Raw genomic sequence first — 20063 nt, 5'->3', positions numbered from 1 at the left:
CAGTAATCGGTAATAATCGGTATCAGTAGTTGGTAAAAATCTGTAATAATAACAGGTTTCAGTAATCGGTTACAATCCCATTACATGCAGGAAGCATCTGGTCATGAAGGGGGGCATCCGGACATGCCGTGCTGACACGCAGAGGGGGCCGTCAGGACATGCAGGGGGGGTGTCCGGATACGCAGGGGGGCAGTTCAGACACTCAGGGTGTGTCCGGAGACACGGGGGGGGGGGCGTCCGGACATGCAGAGGAGCCATCCGGACATGCAGAGAGCATCTGGATATGAAGGGGGCTTCAGGACACGCATGGGGGCGTCCGGACACGCAGGGGGGCCATCCGGAAATGCAGGGGATGTCCCGACACGCATGGGGGCGTCTGGTCACGCAGGGGGGCTGTCCAGACACGCAGGAGGGTGTCTGGACAGACAAGGGGGCCGTCCGGACATGCAGCGGGCGTCCGGACACGCATGGGGGGCATCAGGACATGCAGGGGGACAGTCCGGACACTCAGGGTGCATCCGGACACGCAGGGGGCATCTGGATATGCAGGGGGCTTCTGGACACGCAGGGGGCGTGTAGTAATCTGTTTCAGTAATCGTTAATAATCCTTTCCAGTAACTGATAATAATTGGTAATAGTAGGTTACAGTAATTGGTAATAATCGGTAATAATCAGTTTCAGTAATCGTTAATAATCGGTATCAGTAATCGGTTTCAGTAATCGGTAACAATCAGTTTCAGTTATCGGTAATAATCGGTAATAATTGGTTTCAGTAATTGGTAATAATCGGGTTCAGTAGTTGGTAGTAATCTGTAATGATAATCGGTTTCAGTACTTGGTAATAACCTTATTACACGCAGGTGGCATCTGGTCATGCAGGCGGGCAGTCTGGGAACTCTGGGGGCTTCCGGACACGCATGGGGCCATCCGGACACGCAGGGGGGCCATCCAGACATGCAGGGGGGCCATCAGGACACGCATGGGGGGCGTCCGGACACGCATGGGGGGCGTCCGGAAATCCAGGAGGGTGTCCAGACAAACAAGGGGGCCGTCCGGACACGCATGGGGAGTGTCTAGACACACATGGGGGCTGTTCGGACATGCATGGGGGGTATCCGGACAAATAAGGGGGCCGTCCGAACACGCATGGGGGGTGTCCGGACACGCAGGGGAGCATCCGGACAAACAAGGGGGCCGTCCGGACACGCAGGGGGCTGTCCAGACATACAGGGGGCCATCTGGACACACATGGGGGGCGTCCGGACACGCATGGGGGGCGTCCGGACACGCATGGGGGGCGTCCAGAAATCCAGGAGGGTGTCCAGACAAACAAGGGGGCCGTCCGGACACGCATGGGGAGTGTCCAGACACGGCATGGGGGCTGTTCGGACATGCATAGGGAGTGTCCGGACAAGCAGGGGACTGTCAGGACATGCATGGGGGCGTCCGGACACGCAGGGGAGCATCCGGACAAACAAGGGGGCCATCCGGACACGCAGGGGGGTGTCTGGACACGCAGGGGGGCCGTCCAGACATGCCAGAGGGTGTACAGACAAACAAGGGGGCCATCCAGACACGCATGGGGAGCGTCCAGACACACATGGGGACATCCGGCCATGCAGGAGGGTGTCCGGACAAACAAGGGGTCCGTCCGGACACGCATGGGGGTGTCTGGACACGCAGGGGGCCATCCGGACACGCATGTGGAGTGTCCAGACATGCGTGGGGGCTGTTCGGACACACATGGGGGGTGTCCGGACACACCCCGGACACGTGGCCCAGACAACAGGGTGGCCGCCCGGGACACACATGGAAACCCGAGCCACGGGCCAGCCAGGACACGCATGGGGGCGTCCCACATGCATGGCACGGACACGGAACCCAGACACGGAGGAACCGGACACACATGGCCAGAACATGCAGGCATCCGGACACGTGGCCGGCCCGGGACACGCAGGCGGGCGTCCGGACAAACAAGTGGCCTGGACATGGAAGGCCCGGACACGGGGCATCCTGGAAATGGAACCGGATCCCATCCCAGACAGAACCGACACAGGACCGGACACGCAGGAGCCTGTCCAGACACCCGGACAAACAAGGAGGCCGGCCCGACATCGCAGATGGCCGTCCGGACACGCAGGAACCGGACACACAGGACACATATGGCCACAACCGAAGACGCAGTGGGCATCCAGACACGCCGACAACCAAGACGGACACGCAGTGGGGCGTCCCGACACCCCAGGAAGCTTTCCGGACACGCATGGGAACCGGACACCAGGCCCGGACATGCATGGCCCCGACATGGCCCAGAAATGCAGGAGGCTGTCCGGACAAACAAGGGGTCCATCCAGACATGCATGGGGGGTGTCCGGACACGCAGGGGGCCCTTCGGACATGCATGTGGGGCATCCGGACACGCAGGGGGCCTGTCCAGACACGCATGGGGGCATCCGGACAAACGAGGAGGCCGTCCGGACACGCATGGGTGCGTCTGGACACGCAGGGGGACAAACCGGACAAACAAGGTCTGCCTGGACAGTGCATGGGCACCGACACGTGGGGCCGGCCCAGGACACACATGGGGGGGCGTCCGAACACGCAGGAGGCTGTCCGGACAAACACGCAAGGGGGCTGTCTGGACACGCAGGAGGGTGTCCGGACAAACAAGGGGGCCGTCCGTACACGCAGGAGGGTGTCCGGACAAACAAGGGGTCCGTCCGGACACGCATGGAGGGCGTCTGGACACGCATGGGGGCGTCCGGACACCCAGGGAAGCCCTCCGGACACGCATGGGGGGGTCCGGACACTCAGGGGGCCCTTTGGACATGCATGTGGGGCATCCGGACATGCAGGGGGCCTGTCCAGACATGCAGGGGGGGCATCCGGACAAACAATGAGGCCATCCGGACACGCAGGGGGGCATCCGGACACACAGGGGGGGACACCTCCTGGGTGTCCGGACAAACAAGGGGTCCGTCTGGACACGCACGGGAGCGTCCAGACACGCATGGGGCGTCCGGACACGCAAGAGGGTGTCCAGACAAACAAGGAGGCCGTCCGGACATGCATGGGGGAGTCTGGACACGCAGGGGGGCATGTCCGGACAAACAAGGGGTCCGTCTGGACAGGCATGGGGGGCATCTGGACACGCATGGGGGGCGTCCAGATACGCAGGGGACGTCCAGACAAACAAGGGGGCTGCCCGGACACGAATGGGGAATGTCCGGACACGCAGGGGGTCCGTCCGGACACGCAGGAGGGTGTCTGGACAAACAAGGGGGCCGTCTGGACACGAATGGGGGCCGTCCGCACACGTAGGGGGCTGTCCGGACACGCAGGAGGGTATCCGGACACGCATGGGGGCGTCGAAACATGCAGGGGGGCATCCGGAAACGCAGGGGGCCAGTCTTGACATGCAGGGGGGCGTCCGGACAAATAAGGGGGTGTCCGGACAAATAAGGGGGCCGTCCGGACACGCATGGGGGGCGTCTGGACACGCAGGGACGTCCGGACATGCAGAAAGCTTCCGGACAAACAAGGGGTCCATCCAGACATGCACAGGGGGTGTCCAGACATGCAGGGGGCCCTTTGGACATGCATGTGTGGCATCCGGACACTCAGGGGGCCTGTCCAGACACACAGGGGGCATCCGGAAAAACGAGGAGGCCGTCCGGACATGCATGGGGGATGTAAAGGATTCAATGGTGTTGATGGTGAAGTAACCTTGAGTGCATTCCACAGCCCGGGCGATGGGCCAGATGCATCGGCGGAGACTTTATCTTTGCGCGGGAGATGAAGACTCCGTTCCCATGGGAAGCAGGAAGGGGGGATGGGGTGAATGGTGTTATAACCTGTGCTTCTGGCGGGAAGTGCCATTCCTGCCACTGCGTGTACTTGAGCTTTCTAAGATGTCTTAATAAATGGACTTTTACTCCCAAAAGCCTTTTATTTCTGTGTCTATGGAATTCCTTACACTGGTCTTGACATGCAGGGGGGCGTCCGGACAAACAAGGGGGCCATCCGGACACGCATGGGGGGCATCCGGACAAATAAGGGGGCGTCCAGACAAATAATGGGGCTGTCCGGACACGCATGGGGGGCGTCCGGACACGCAGGGGCGTCCGGACATGCAGGAAGCTTCTGGACAAACAAGGGGTCCATCCAGACATGCATGGGGGTGTCCAGACATGCAGGGGGCCCTTCGGACATGCATGTGGGGCATCCTGCATGGGGCCGTCCGGACACGCAGGGGGGCCGTCCGGACACGCAGGGGGGTCTTCGGGACACGCAGGAGGGTGTCCGGACAAACAAGGGGTCCGTCCGGACATGCATGGGGGCATCTGTACACGCATGGGGGGCATGTCCGGACACGCATGGGGGTGTCCGGACATGCAGGGGGCCATCCGGACACGCAGGAGGGTGTTCGGACAAACAATGGGTCCGTCTGGACACGCATGGAGGGCATACGGACATGCAGAGGGGCCGTCCGGACACACATGGGCTTGTCCAGACATGCAGGGGACGTCCAGACAAACAAGGGGGTGTCAGAACATGCAGGGGGCATCCGGACACGCAGGGGGCCTGTCTTGACACGCAGGGGGGCATCCGGAGAAACAAGGAGGCCGCCCGGACACGCATGGGGGCCGTTCGGACACGCAGGGGGCGTCCGGACAAACAAGAGGGCCGTCCAGATATGCAGGGGGGCGTCCGGACACTCAGGGGGCGTCCGGACAAACAAGGGGGCCGTCCGGACACTCGGGGGGGCGTCCGGACACGCAGGGGGCGTCCGGACACGCAGGAGGCTGTCTGGACACACAGGAGGCTGTCCGGACAAACAAGGGGTCCGTCCAGACATGCATGGGGGGTGTCCGGACACGCAGGGGGCCCTTCGGACATGCATGTGGGGCATCCTGCATGGGGGTGTCCTGACATGCAGGGGGCCATCCGGACACGCAGGGGGGCCATCCGGACACGCAGGGGGGTCTTCGGGACACTCAGGAGGGTGTCCGGACAAACAAGGGGTCCGTCCGGACATGCATGGGGGCGTCTGCACACGCATGGGGGGCATGTCCGGACACGCATGGGGGCGTCCGGACATGCAGGAGGCGTCCGGACAAACAAGGGGCCGCCTGGACAAACAAGGGGGCCGCCCGGACATGCAAGGGGGCTGTCCGGACAAACAAGGGGTCTATCCAGACACGCATGGGGGCGTCGGGACATGCATGGGGGCTGTCCGGACACGCAGGAGGGTGTCCGGACAAACAAGGGGTCCGTCTGGACACGCATGGGGCGTCCGGACATGCAGGGGGGCCGTCCGGACATGCATGGGCCTGTCCAGACACGCAGGGGACATCCAGAGAAACAAGGGGGCCGCCCGGACACGCATGGGGGGTGTCCAGACACGCAGGGGATCCGTCCGGACACGCAGGAGGGTCTCCGGACAAACAAGGGGTCCGTCCGGAGACGCTTGGGGGGTGTCCGGACACGAATGGGGGGCATCTGGACACACAGCGGGGCGTCCGGACAAACAAGGGGGGCGTCCGGACACGCAAGGGGGGCGTCCGGACACGCAGGGGGCGTCTGGACACACAGGGGGCGTCCGGACCAACAAGGGTTCCGTCCGGACACGCATGGGGGGCGTCCGGACACGCAGGGGGCGTCCGGACAAACAAGGGGGCCATCCGGACATGCATGGGGGGTGTCCGAACACGCAGGGGGCCCTTCGGACATGCATGTGGGGCATCCGGACATGCAGGGGGCCTGTCCAGACATGCATGGGGGGTATCCGGACAAACGAGGAGGCCGTCCGGACATGCATGGGGGTGTCCTGACACGCAGGGGGCCGTCCGGACACGCAGGGGGGGCATCGGGACACGCAGGAGGGTGTCCAGACAAACAAGGGGGCCATCCGGACACACATGGGGAGTGTCCGGACACGCAGGTGGGCTGTCAGGACACGCATGGGGGGCATGTACGGACACGCATGGGGGGCGTCCAGACACTCAGGCGGCGTCCGGACAAACAAGGGGGCCGCCCGGACATGCAAGGGGGCTGTCCGGACACGCAGGAGGGTGTCCGGACAAACAAGGGGTCCGTCCGGACATGCATGGGGGGCGTCCGGACATGCATGGGGGTATCTGGACACGCAGGAAGGTGTCCAGACAAACAAGGGGGCCGTCCGGACAAACAAGGGGGTCATCAGGACACGCATGGGGGGCATCGGGACACGCAGGGGGCGTCCAGACACGCAGGAGGGTGTCCGGACAAACAAGGGTTCCCTCCAGACATGCATGGGGGGGTGTCCAGACACGCAGGGGGCCCTCCGGATATGCATGTGGGGCATCCGGACATGCAGGGGGCCTGTCCGGACACACATGGGGGGTATCCGGACAAACAAGGAGGCCATCCGAACACGCAGGGGGGCGTCCGGACATGCAGGGGGGCCGTCCGGACACGCAGGAGGGTTTCCGGACAAACAAGGGGTCCATCCAGACATGCATGGGGTCGTCCGGACACTCAGGGGGCCTGTCCGGACATGCATGGGGGGCATCTGGACAAACAAGGAGGCCGTCCAGACACGCATGGGGGTCGTCCGGACACGCAGAGGGGCCGTCCTGACACGCAGGAGGGTGTCTGGACAAACAAGGGGGCCGTCCGGACACGCATGGGGGCCGTCCAGACATGCATGGGGGGCATCCGGACACGCACAGGGGCCATCCAGACACGCAGGGGCCGTCCGGACACGCAGGGGGGGCCGTCCGGACACGCATGGGGGGCGTCCAGACAAACAAGGGGAGCACAGCTTTCTGTGTTCAGAGCTGTGGCTGTGACTGTGTTCAGAGCTGTGTTCAGAGCTGTGGCTGAGGGCTTGAGGTGTGCTGTGATGTTGGTTTTTGTTGGCCTGGTGCAGAAATCACGGGACTCCTTAAATATCCCTGTTTTTCAAACAGGGTTTTGCGCCTCTGGTGCACCAGGGAGCATGTGCTTTGTGATTGCTGTTGTCACACATGTGCGTGAGGGCTTGAGCTGTGATGTAATGGTGATTTGGGATGACATGGTGCAGAAATCATGGTAATCCTCAAGGATCCCTTTTTTAAACATGTTTTTGCGCCACTGGTGCGCCAGGGAGCATGTGATGCATGATTTCTGTGGTCAGAGCTGTGGCTGAGGACTTGAGGTGTGCTGTGATGGTGGTTTGGGGTGGCTTGGTGCAGAAATCACGGGACCCCTTGAATATTCCTGATTTTAAACATGTTTTTGCACCACTGGTGCGCCTGGGAGCATGTGATGCGTGATTGCTGTGGTCAGACATATGTGTGAGGGCTTGAGCTGTGATGGGATGGTGGTTTGGGGGTGACTTGTTGCAGAAATCATGATCATCCTTGAGGATCCCTTTTTTTCAAACATGTTTTTGCGCCCTGATGTGCCAGGAAACGTGATGCGTGATTGTTTTGGTGCTGCCTGTAAAGTAGGACATGCTTTATATATTTATGGTCATTTCATTTCATTTCAATTCAAAAATCATATGAAATCAGGAGAATCCCTGTGGATCCTCATTTTACCCAGGCCCGATACTGCTGTTATATGCTATGTTATTGATATATATTTTGTTGTGAACTGCCCTGAGCCTTTCGGGTTATATAAATTTCAGGTATATAAATTAAAAGTTCTATTCTATTCTATAACAAGATGTTATTGTTTCTGGTACCAGGTCTTGTGTTTGTGGGCTAGATATGGTCAAGTACTGCCCAAGTCCACATATTTCTTCCTCCTCCTTACCATGTTGCTACACATTGACAATTTCTGGGAGTTTTTTGCAACCAAATCCTGTGGGTTTGCAGCCAAATCCTGTGGGTTTGCAAACACTGGGGTTTTTTTGCAAACCAAATCCTGTGTTTATGGACCAGACATGGCCAAGTTCTGCACAACTACATATACATCCTCCTCATCATCTACTATCTTGCTGTCAATTGGTAGTTTCTCCGAGAACAAGTTTTAAAAATGTTTACCTTTCTTCTTAGGCTATTCGTGTGAAAGAGACCTTTGACTAGTTTTTAACCGCACTATATCTCTTGCTGCCATACAACAACTCCCCATTTTCACACATAGGCCCATTACTTACCTTGGGCCTTTTGGCTACGTGATAGAGCTGAAGTGTAGTTTCCTCACATTTCTCTGTTTACATGCAAGGAAGCAGCCCAATCCTCCCTGCAGCTAGTCTTAATGGGCCTCTTTTTGCTGGTTCTTTTAACTCCACTGCACTTAAAGGCACAGATCTCATAATACTCTGTAGTCCCAATACTATAGAACTGAAATTCTCCCAATACTATAGAAGTGATATAGAGCTCATTCTCCTCCTCCTCCTCCTCCTCCTCCTCCTCCTCCTCCTCTCTTTCTCTCTTTCTCTTTCTCTCTCTCTCTCTCTCTCTCTCTCTCTCAGTGCTGCAACAGAAGACAGGCTTGTTTTTAAAATGAGGTTTGTCTGAAACAAAGTTTTTAAAAGCCCTCCTGATCATCAGGAAGCATAGAAGTCAAGCAGGGTATTCTCAAGGAAGTATGTCTGTACAAGAAATCTTGCTGTGACAGACATTTGCCACCATTGCACAGAAGATACCTTGTGTGTAACTGGAATGTTCCTGTTTCTCAACTATAACTTCTTAAAATTAATGTTTCAGCCATTTCAGAGTCCTCCAGCTTTGCCACATCTTTTCAATAGCTTTTTCTTCCATTGGACAGTGATTCATATAGAATCCCATTTACTTTGTGTCAGATCCTCCTCTACATAATTTTGTTCAGATGCAGTGTAAACTTGGAACTTGGGCTTTATAAATATAGATGGCATACATCCAATCTTTCAATGGCATTTTGTTAAAAATTATATCATTCAAGTAATAATATTTCTCCACTGTCTCAAAACAAGATGCAAGATTATATTCATATTCAGCTTTAAGCAAGAGTTTAATCAAGTAGATAACTATGATATTAAATAGTTGATTTAGTGGGAAATTTTTGCTCTTACTCATATGCCAATATGATCCTTTGGGGGAGGGCGATCTAAAAATGTAATAAATAATTAAATAAATGAATGAATGAATAAATGAATAAATGAAAAGAAAAAATGTGAACATCCAAGGCAGCAAGAGGGCAAATAGCTCTTCTATCATACCTCTGAAATATGTTATCTGTGTATAACTATTGTGTTTAGGGTAGGAAATACTGACTGCCAAAAGCTTTCATGACAGGACTCAACTTGTTGTTGTGGGCTTTCCGGGCTGTGTGGCTATGGTCTGGTAGGTCTTGTTCCTAACGTTTCACCTGCATCTGCGGCTGTCATCTTCAGAGGTGCATCACAGAGAAAAGTATGTTACACGCTGTGTCCAGGGAGAAGGGAATGTTTAGTTGGGTATATATTGTCCATGTCCCAGAGCGGGGAACCAATCAGTAAGCGTTTGGGTGGAACTTGCTATGCAAAGGTATGGTTGACTGCACTGTATTGTGGATGGGGTTTTCAGTCCATTTATATTCATATTCATATTTGCAATCCCTGCAGTAGCAACAGTATTAGTGAATGCAAATCCTGTGTCTGGGTGGAGTTCATTGTCCATGAACTCAGCATGCCCTTGGCCTTTGATTCTGGTGTTTTTAAGTACTGGGAGCCAAGTTTTGTTAATTCTCAGGGTCTCTTCCTTCTTGTTAAAATTGTCTTGGTGTTTGTGGATTTCAATAACCTCCCTGTGTAGTCTGACATAATAACCTTCTGAGTTGTCCGGAATTTCAGTGTTTTCAAATAAAATGTTATGTCCCGTTTTGTTTAGAGCATGTTCTGCTACTGCAGATTTTTCGGGAAGGTTACGCCAGCAGTGTTTTTTGTGCCCTTTAATAGGAGTATGAATGCTGGATTTTGTAGTTCTTATGTAGACCTTTCCACAGCTGTAGAGGATTGCATAGACTCCTGCAGAAGTGAGGGGGTCTTTCTTGTCCTTTGTTGAGCGTTACATCTGCTGTATTTTTCTGGTAGGTTTGAAGATTGTTTGTAGGTTGTGTTTTTTAATCAGTTTAATAGGGAAGGGGAGAGAATGTCCACTCTAGGATGGTCCCTTATTTAGCAGCCTGTGGTCCAGGAAACTGCTTTGCCTCTTTCATTTTGGGGGTGGGTGGATTACTTTCAGACCAGTAATATCAACACAAGTGCAGCTTAAAGGGCTAAGTCAGCAGACTTGACTACAGGGTGTAATGATATCTATCCTTTAAGAATATCTTGACGGATGGAATTAAGAAAACCAGGCCTGGAGAACTCTCTGCAGAAAAACTCTGGGAAAAGGAGGCAATGCCTTCTTGCATGTAAACAGAGAATTGCGAGAAGAGCTCTCTGCAAGCCCACTGTGCAGAGAAGAGTCCTGAGGTAAGCGTTCCATGCATAATTGGCCAATTACTGGCTTTGATGGACTGAGGATCTGATTCAGTGTAAGGCAGCTTCTTATGTGATAGACCAATGATCAAATTCAGCAGAGGATAGCTTCATATATTAATTGGCTGATTATGAGATTCCTGCAACTTCAAAGAGAATTGGCTGTGGAATCTTTATTTTGAGTCATGTTCAGCATTATTATGCACTGCCTTGTTTGCAGTGGGGCAGGCATTACCCATCACTAACCTTTTGCTTATGTCTGGGGTGGGGTGGGGGGGCAATGTTTCATGGATTCTCTGCTGCACATTTTCAATATAATCTTGAATTTTGATCTTTAATCTTATCAATAGATCAATATATCAGTCTTTTAATCTATTAATAGATCACTATATTGATATTTTAAAAGGGAAACTATTAAAGAAAAGTCTTGAATATGGCATCTGTACACTTTGACCTAACACTGGCTTTCATGGTGGGAAGTGAGGAAAGAGTAATGGCAGCATGCAAACTGCAAAACCGCAAAAGGACAGTATGAACTGCCTTTTGCTAAGCTCCCCAGGCCCATGATCATCTGTCTCCCAATGTGCTGTAAACCCAAACGTCAAGAATGATGGGCTTTTCCTAGTGTGATCTGGAATCACTGATAGCTTTTGTATAATACTATGAGGCTGTCCCAGTTTGTTGATCAAATGCAGGGGCAAATCAGGTGTTGGGACTGATAGACAAGTCCTTTCATTTTTACATTTTTTTGTGTTAGTATCAATTTATCAATCTATTGATATGGTTATTTAATTTTTTTAAATCTAACAATCCAAAGATATGCTGAATTGGAGAGACCATGAGCAATAGAATTGAGATGGCAGGACAAGAAGCCAGAAAAAGTCGGCAACAGGGAGGAGGGCGAGAGGGAAGTGTAGAAAGCAGCATGAGAGAGTGCGGGTGGGGGTGGGTAAGAGTAGGCAGCGTGGCTGTGGGTGGAAAGAAGTCCAGGGCAAATCTGTGCCCACTGTCCTGCTCTGGCAGCGAAGCCAAATTAAAATCGTACCATAAGTGGATTTGTTTGTGGCGGAGAAGTGGAAAGTGAAAGTAGAGTTAGAGGAAACACATCTGTATAAGAAATCTTGCAGTTTAAGAAATCTCGCCTCCACCCAACAGCAAACAACTTTTGTGTAATTGGCTATTGTGTCTTAATGATACACAGGTTAACTCAGATCCAGTCCTTGCTTTGTGATAGCTCAGTTGTGTGGTGCCTAGCTTTGAGAAACTGGGTCTAATTTTTTTTATTTATTTACTTCACTTGCTACCCAGTGGAGGTCTAAAGCATTCCCCTCTCCTGTTATTTCCTACTCTATGAGGCAAAACAGACTGAAAGTGCACAACTGGCCTAAAGTTCGCCCTGAACATTTTCATTGCAAAATGAGGATTGAACCAAGGTCTCCCAGATTCTAGTGCAGCACTTGAACCACTGTATCCTGAAGCTAGTCATTTTTAAATAAAATAAAACATATGTTTACCCTCATGTAATAGGTGTTGATTATTGCCAATTGCATTGCTTAAAGAACTACGAATTTTTAACTGAATGTATTTTAATAACATATTGAATCAGTCAAGATGTTTCTTTTACCTTTTAAATATTAATTGGTAGGCTATTTTTAGCTGTATTTAGATTATTATTTTTGAGTTGTGTATTATTTTGGATTGCAGTATCTGTCTGACATAAGGAGAAACTTATCTATGTCTAATGAAGGGCATAGGATAAAAATGAAGGAGGCTTGGAATGGAATGGAACTGATTCTGTCCTGGAGAGTCTCACAATATAGTCTGCTTATGAATACAATAGATACATTTCTTCAAGGTCACATCTTACATGAATATTTATGTATTTATTATGCAATTTTATCTCATCAGTACATTTCCATCAAGATTTATTCAAGGGCACCCTCTGTGTTTAAGCAATCTCCCAAGCACACTAATTCTTTCTAAGGAACAATATTCAATACACAATGAAACAATACACTAAACATGCATGTTATTCACAGATGCAGCTATCAGTCTTTTGCTAAATTAATACAAAATGTAAATGTTCTTTAATGCCACAGCTGTTTCAATAGCTGATTTTCTTCTTGCTACACTTATAATATCCTAGGTCTTGGGCAGCGCAATCCAGATGGGAGGGGTGAATGAGCATAGGGAGCAGTGGAGGGCCAGGCTGACATGTTTGCATGCTCTGCCAGTATAAGGGGCACCCATGCTAGGGGAGGGGCAAAAGGCATCGGTGTCCAGCCACCCCACAGCTCTGTGGCAGTGAAACCTGGAAGTGGGTGCTGCTGTCATCTGAATGGATACTGGTACAGGGAGGGGTGGGCCAAGTGTAGTCGACTTTCACCAGAGTTCCAGCTTGAAAATACTACCCTGAGAGCCTGTAGACTTATGTCACACTTTCATGTGGCATAAGCCTATTTGGACTATGGGGAATTTGAGCGGCAGAAGGGAATTACCCGCCTTTCTGCACCTCCTAAAGCCCCTGTTGAGGTGGCATGTCCCCATTTGGATTGCACTGATAGCAGATTATTTGTTTATTTATACTCTGCCTCCTCACATATATTTATACTCTGCCTCCTCTCATATATATATATATCAGTATATAAATAAATGGTGGCAGTCTTTGAATAGGCAGTGTTTAATGTATTGTCGAAGGCTTTCACGGCTGGAATCACTGGGGTGTTGTGTGGTTTCCAGGCTGTATGGCCATGTTCTAGTAGCATTTCATAAATGCTACTAAGAACATAAGAACATAAGAACAAGCCAGCTGGATCAGACCAAAGTCCATCTAGTCCAGCTCTCTGCTACTCGCAGTGGCCCACCAAGTGCCTTTGGGAGCTCACATGTAGGATGTGAACGCAATGGCCTTCTGCGGCTGTTGCTCCCGATCACCTGGTCTGTTAAGGCATTTGCAATCTCAGATCAAGGAGGATCAAGATTGGTAGCCATAAATCGACTTCTCCTCCATAAATCTGTCCAAGCCCCTTTTAAAGCTATCCAGGTTAGTGGCCATCACCACCTCCCGTGGCAGCATATTCCAAACACCAATCACACGTTGCGTGAAGAAGTGTTTCCTTTTATTAGTCCTAATTCTTCCCCCCAGCATTTTCAATGAATGCCCCCTGGTTCTAGTATTGTGAGAAAGAGAGAAAAATTTCTCTCTGTCAACATTTTCTACCCCATGCATAATTTTGTAGACTAGAACACAGCCATACTACTAGAACACAGCCATACTGCCCGGAAACCACACAACACCCCAGAACAGTGTTTGGTTCCCCAGCAGCTTATATGATGGCTGGCCTCTCCCTATTGGATATTATTGGACTTTGTGTTAGACTCCCTTCACTCTTGTTCTGGTTTCCATTCTAGTCCCTGTTCCCATGAACACTACCCTGTGTATTGTGGTTTTGTCGATCCCCATTTGTGCTAATATAGATCAAAATAGCTTGGGTTATAGTTTACAGTGCTACCTTTAATTAGGCTTTTTGGGAGTCAGTTAACTTTTTAAAAAGCTTTAACATCAATTATAATATGGAATTTTCCATATTTTTAACTAATTTGTTGATATATTACCAATGGCTTTTATGGGATGTAGAGTTCTTGTTAGCTGTCCAGAGCCTGGCTTTGGCTGAGAAAGAGCATTTTTAAAAAAATTTAGTAAAATCAAATAAATCAAATAAAACCCCATTAACTCTGTGCAGAGTCTGAGTGAGGAGCAAACCTTAAAGGGAGCTAGGTAGACTTCTGGTTGCCTGGCCTACCTGTTACCCTTAAGGAGATGACTGAGATGCCGATGGCTGAAGTTAGTGCTGGCGTTGTTGCTCTCTGCAACTCAGTCTGCAGTGCCAGCCAATGAGGCCTTGGAGTGGCTCAAGTGGGTGACAGCCACAGCACGAGTGATAATGATGACATAGAGGTGGAGTGTGATGCTGATAAATGGGCTCCCCACAAGGCACTGGAGCACAAGCATAGGGACCACATCAAGGACAGTTTCCCCAGACTGCAGGATTCTGTGCCATCTCATCAGTGAAAGAAGTAATCTTGGGCCCAAATCCTAGATAAAGCCACAGAGTACATCCGTACATGCACCGAAAAAACCACATTCACCAGCAGGGTATCAGTGACCTAAAGCACCAGAATGGCCTATTGCACCCACGGCTCGGGAGCCACAAACAGCTCTTCCATGCTTGTTGTGCGGCTCCCGGCATGGCTGCCCCTTCCTGGGGAGCATGTGGAATCTCCCTCCCCTGAGGGGAGAAAAAAGCGGCGCCCAGCTCAGGGGTGCCGCTGGCTGCACGCTCCATGCTCGAGCAGGGAGTGTGGGGGACCCCCCTCCTCTGGGGGGGAGAAAAATATTTTTCTCTGTAGCACTTCATGGATTTCACAAGCAACACACTATAATTGTTTTATACATAGCGTAAAGGTAAAAAACCAAAAAACACGGTGTTATCTTTATTTTAAATGTCAAAAAGTATTTGCAGCTCCATGTGTTTTCTTTTCCGTGGAAAATGGGTCCAAATGGCTCTTTGAGTGTGAAAGGTTGCTGACCCCTGGGCTATTGGAACAGCAAGTTCATGCACTGGGAAAGACAAGCTCAAGAGCTCGGCTGCAGGCCAACTATTCCTCTTCCAATAGCAGTTTGTGCACCAATCCTAAGGGCAGCACCATCTCCACTTTTGATGGAGGCTCTGACTCCACTGCAGAGTCTGAGCTGGAAGAGCCTCAGAGCTGGAAGAAGCTTTGCATAGAGGCTACCTAGAACAGGTGCCATTAGAGATTAGTGGAATTAGAGAGACCAGGAAGAGGTTCCTGCTGCCATTAGAGACTTGCTGGAAGCTTAAGCACTTTCCTTTCCTTCTTTAGAAGAGCTCATGTCCTGCAGCTTCTTTAGTTTCTTGTACTTTACTGACCCCCTTTTGAGTTAATCAAAATCTCTAGCTTGGCAGCTTATCCTCTAGAAGATGCCAGTCATGGCCAGGAGCAGGATGTGCACCCTCTCTTGCTTGTCCTACCCTGTAGCTGCAAGTGTCCAGTGCCAGGAATGTTTGGGCTATCTGATGAACTGATGATAGCCTGTGATTGCCTGGGCTGTGTGAGAACACTGACTGCTCCACTTGTTCGCTAGAGCTGCACCACTCTTTCTGTTGCATTGGTCAGAATTTCTATTTATGTCAACAAGGTGAAATGACCCCCTGAAGAACATGTATGTCTTTTTGGCAGACTGGAAATAAATTTAAAGCAAACAAACAATAAACGATATTGCGAATTATGGAATTTGCTTTGAGATGATGATGATAACCGCAACACAGATGTATTCTTAAACCGAATGAGTGGATTTTTTGTCCAACTGTAAAAAACAACAACCCTACCCCTGTCTCTTGCATTTCACAGTGACACATAATCTTATCATCATTAGCTACGGAATGACTAGGTTTGTTAATTATGCACGCTAATGCACTGAGCTTGATTTAGTGGCACTCAATATGATCCCCTGCACATCACCATCAATTCATTATTGAAAGCAACAGCTGCACAACTACTAAGGCCTTTTACTCTCTCTGTATTTAAACAATTAATGCTTTGTAAAGAATGTCCGACATTACCGGAATACTTATTAGAGTGGTATCAGAGCTCCATTATGTATCTCAAGATGCAGTTGACTAATATTTTTTTCCAGCATGAATAAAATCTTAGCACTGAGTCCAAGATTGGGATACCTTTGAAGAGAAGATCAAATTGTTTGAGAGCATCTCTTCTTTCTAACATTAAAAATATATACAGATAAAATTGAGCTGATGTAGTACATAAGAAAAGAAAAAATACAGAAGATTGATTTTATTTTTAATTTATTTTATTACATTTCTAGGCTGCCCTTTTTTTACTCATTACTGTACTAAACTCCACTTTAAATACAGTGTAATCGTTCTTGTTGAACCTTTTCTCTTGGATTCCTCTTCTTATTTCAACAGTTGATATGTGGTTGCTATTAAGTATTTCCTGCTTTTTCTCCCACAGATCATTTCCTCATTAAAATCATAAACCACACTTTCTGTAACAATGAGTCTATCTCTTCTCTATTTCTGTAAACTTTTCTATTTCTAAAACTGGGCCAACAATGTTCTTGCAGCCATCGCTGTTTTATTTTTCATTTTATTTAAAATTTATTAGCCGCCTTCCTACCTTATGGAACTTAAAACAGCTTACAATATAAATAAAACAATTATAAAAACACACAAAATACCATGATTTAAAATCTCCATGTAGGATTGTCAATAAATAGAAACTAAATTATTTATCCATTAAAACATTAATTTATTTACCTAAAATTTATTATTAAGCTATCAAACTTTCAGCATGGATTTGAGCTAGAATGTGACATATAATACACTCTTATTGGAGTATAATACCATTCACATAGCAACTTCAACCCATTGAGTTGGATCCAGCAGTACATGAGTGGAAAGCAAATTTAACTTAGTACAGTTCTGCTTGGGCAAGCAGTAGCTAAGTAGTGGCAGCTACACATAAGGCTTTAATATAATTACAATGAAACAACTATGTCCATATGGAACGGTGTAATGTACAGCAGATGGTTCATACAATCTCATTTTATTCGGTTTTGAAACTGTATCAGAAGAAATTCCATGTGGTATGTCTTTTGCACTCAGAAAAGATAGATACAATTGGTTTCACTTAGTGCAAGCAGAAAATTAGAAGTAATTTTAGCATTTCTGCTTGTACAAAGTCTGTTTAAGATTGAACTCATCATTGTATATTCTAATGCATGTAGTGTGGATCAATCTACAGATGTCTATATTCAAAATCAGGTCCACACTGAAAGAAAGATTTTTCTCCAAATTTTTGGGACTCCCTTGGTTTGCAGAAAAATTTGAAAACCTTTACAATTACACGGGGGGGGGGGGGGTTAAATCCTCCAAAAATCTCTGATGGTGTAGTCTCAGTGGTGAGAGGAGTTGTAGAGGGCTTGGTTGGGGATGCCAGAAGCTGCACTGGGCTCTCTGACAGCAGCTGTGAGGGTGGAGGGGTTTCAGGAGCCATGCCAAGCTCCCTATCACCAATGTCAGTGGGGAGTTGTGGGGGGGCAGGAGCTCAGCAGGCCCAGTTACAGAAGTTGGGAGCTACACTAAGCTTGCTGACACCAGCTGCTACAGTAGGGATTGGGAACTGAAATACTTGTGAAATACATTACCCTCTTGCTTTTAACTTAATTCAGATTTAAACAGGAGCCACAATGGGCTGCTGACAGTGATGGTGAAGTCTTGGGGGGAGGGGCAGGAACTGCAGTGGGTCTCGCAGTGGAAGTCAGGAGTGACATTGGGCTTCACAGCATCAATGGGGGGGATTAGGTTGGAGGGGCAGTAGCACAGTGGGCCTGGTGGAGGAAACTGGGAGCTGCACCAGGCTTGCTGGCCGTGGCTGCAACCCTGGGGAGCCAGGAATTGCAGTACTCACAGGGGATCTCTTCTTCCCCTTAGCTTTAATTCAATTTAAAACAAGAACCATGATGGGCTTCTGGCTTTGACAGTGGGGTATAAAAGGTAAGAGGGGAAGGGATAAATATTGCAGGTCCCCACTAGTATATTCTAATAGCAAAGTGGGCAAAATCTGGGGATTCTTAAACCCAGTGACTGGAACTAGGAACAGGCAAAACAGATTTTTCTACACATCTGAAAAATATTCCAGGTTTGCAGAAAAATGTGAAATTTGAAAAACAAAAGACTTGGGATATTTTTAAAACTTTAATAAGATACGAAAGCTTTCAGTGGCTGTTGCTAAGCAATTAAAGCATTCTAGGCTTGGGTTCTCATCATAAATGCTAGGGGGAGGGCGATGGTCCTTTCTAGGGCTGTTTTGGCCTTTGTGGGAGGACTTAATTTGGTCCAGAATGGTCAACAACCACTGGGTAACCTGACTCCATACAAGTTGCATGACTTTATCAGACTTAGCTGCTCGCTACTGTTCACCAGTGTGAAAGCCAGTGAAAGTCAGTGTGGTGTATCAATTAGAGCTTCAGAGCAGGGACTGGGAGACCCAGGTTTGAATCCCTGTCCCGCTGTGGATGCTGCATGGAGCTCTTGTCAGTTTCACAGTGGAACCTGCCATTTTGTGTGCTGCAGCAGATTCTCCATGGAGATTCCCTATGGAGATTTCCTCTGCTTGCAGCTTATCCATTCACTGTAAAAAGTAGATGAATAAAATTTGTTTAGCCTAGCGATTCCTTGCACGTGTCATTTTCCTTTTTTGTTTTGAGGGGGCTGTCTGTGAAGCTATAGCAACATAAATATGCACATATTCTCTAATGTTACTGTAGCTTGAAAGCTGCGATGCATAGCTTCAAAAAGTATAGCAACAAACATGGAAATCACCTGAGATAGTTGTTGTCTACTTCAGGTGATTTCCATGTTTGTTGCTATACTTTTTGAAGCCATGGTTGAAGAAATGATTGCAGAAGCATGAAAAAATAATTTAGGTAATACACTTAATGCCCTTTCTAGTCTTCAGGATGGTTAATGAAGATTACACATAGCTCTTAATAGACCGTTAGGTTTATCCTTTTATGAGACATGAGAAGAATTTTTGTGCTGCTAATTATTGGTTTGACCTTTGCTGGAGTACACTCCTGCTGAAACGCTTCCAGGAAAAAAAAAGAATTTGTGAAAAATCCAACAAAACCCCCAAGGGGTCAGGAAAATGACTCAAGACTTTTAGCTAAACCACACATGCTTTTTCAGTTCTGAACTGACACCCACTGAATTTAGTGGAGCTTAATTCCAAATGAATGTGCAAAGGACTGCGTCCTTAAGTCATCAGCAATGCTTCCTGAAATAGAGTTACACCCACTTAAATCTATTACATATAGGTCCATTATGCATGGAAGGCTTACCTCAGGGCTGTTCACTGAGCAGTAGTGGGATTTCTTCATGTTTCTCTGTTTATGTACAAGGAGGCAGCTCCACAGCCTGCAGCACAGTTTGTATGCTGAACTCTATCAGCTCTCAGTTCCTGGTTCTCTTAATTCCACCCATCAAATCAGCCTTGAAAACACAGATGTCTCCCCCTTCCCTTCCCTTCCCTTCCCTTCCCTCTCCACATACACACACATACTCTCTCTCTCTCTCTCTCTCTCTCTCTCTCTCTCTCTCTCTCTCTCTCTCTCTCTCTCTCTTCCTGCTGCTGTGGTTGTGGTTGGGAAAAGAGAGGCTTGCTTTAAAAGAAAGGCTGATTTATTTATTTATTTATTTATTTATTTATTTATTTATTTATTTATTTATTAATTAATTAAATTTCTATACCGCCCCATCCCCGAAGGGCTCTGGGCGGTGTACAGCATAAAAGCCATACAATATCAGATAAAAACTACTACTAATCAATAAAACTCACTAAAACTCCATATAGACAGCAGTTAATACAACTAAATAATTAAACAGTTAAATAATTAAATAAGAGGTGTCCAGAAAATCCACATTTACAAAGTCCCTTCCCAAAGCAGGGAAGACAGGCCCTGACCCCCCCTCAATATGAGGGGTTACTCCCTGAATGTAAAACAATACAGGGAAGTTTCTTGAAGTTTTTTTTAAAAGTCTTCCAA

General features: G+C 48.9%; 1 pseudogene; it reads left to right on the top strand.

Annotated features, from left to right (window-relative positions):
• Positions 1–1844: 1844 nt before the first annotated feature.
• LOC125431342 lies at positions 1845–15212 on the top strand (annotated as a pseudogene).
• The last annotated feature ends 4851 nt before the right edge of the window (positions 15213–20063 follow it).

This window comes from Sphaerodactylus townsendi, linkage group LG04, assembly GCF_021028975.2.
Source record: "Sphaerodactylus townsendi isolate TG3544 linkage group LG04, MPM_Stown_v2.3, whole genome shotgun sequence".
NCBI lineage: Eukaryota > Metazoa > Chordata > Lepidosauria > Squamata > Sphaerodactylidae > Sphaerodactylus > Sphaerodactylus townsendi.
This window is presented reverse-complemented; position numbering and strand designations above follow the sequence as displayed.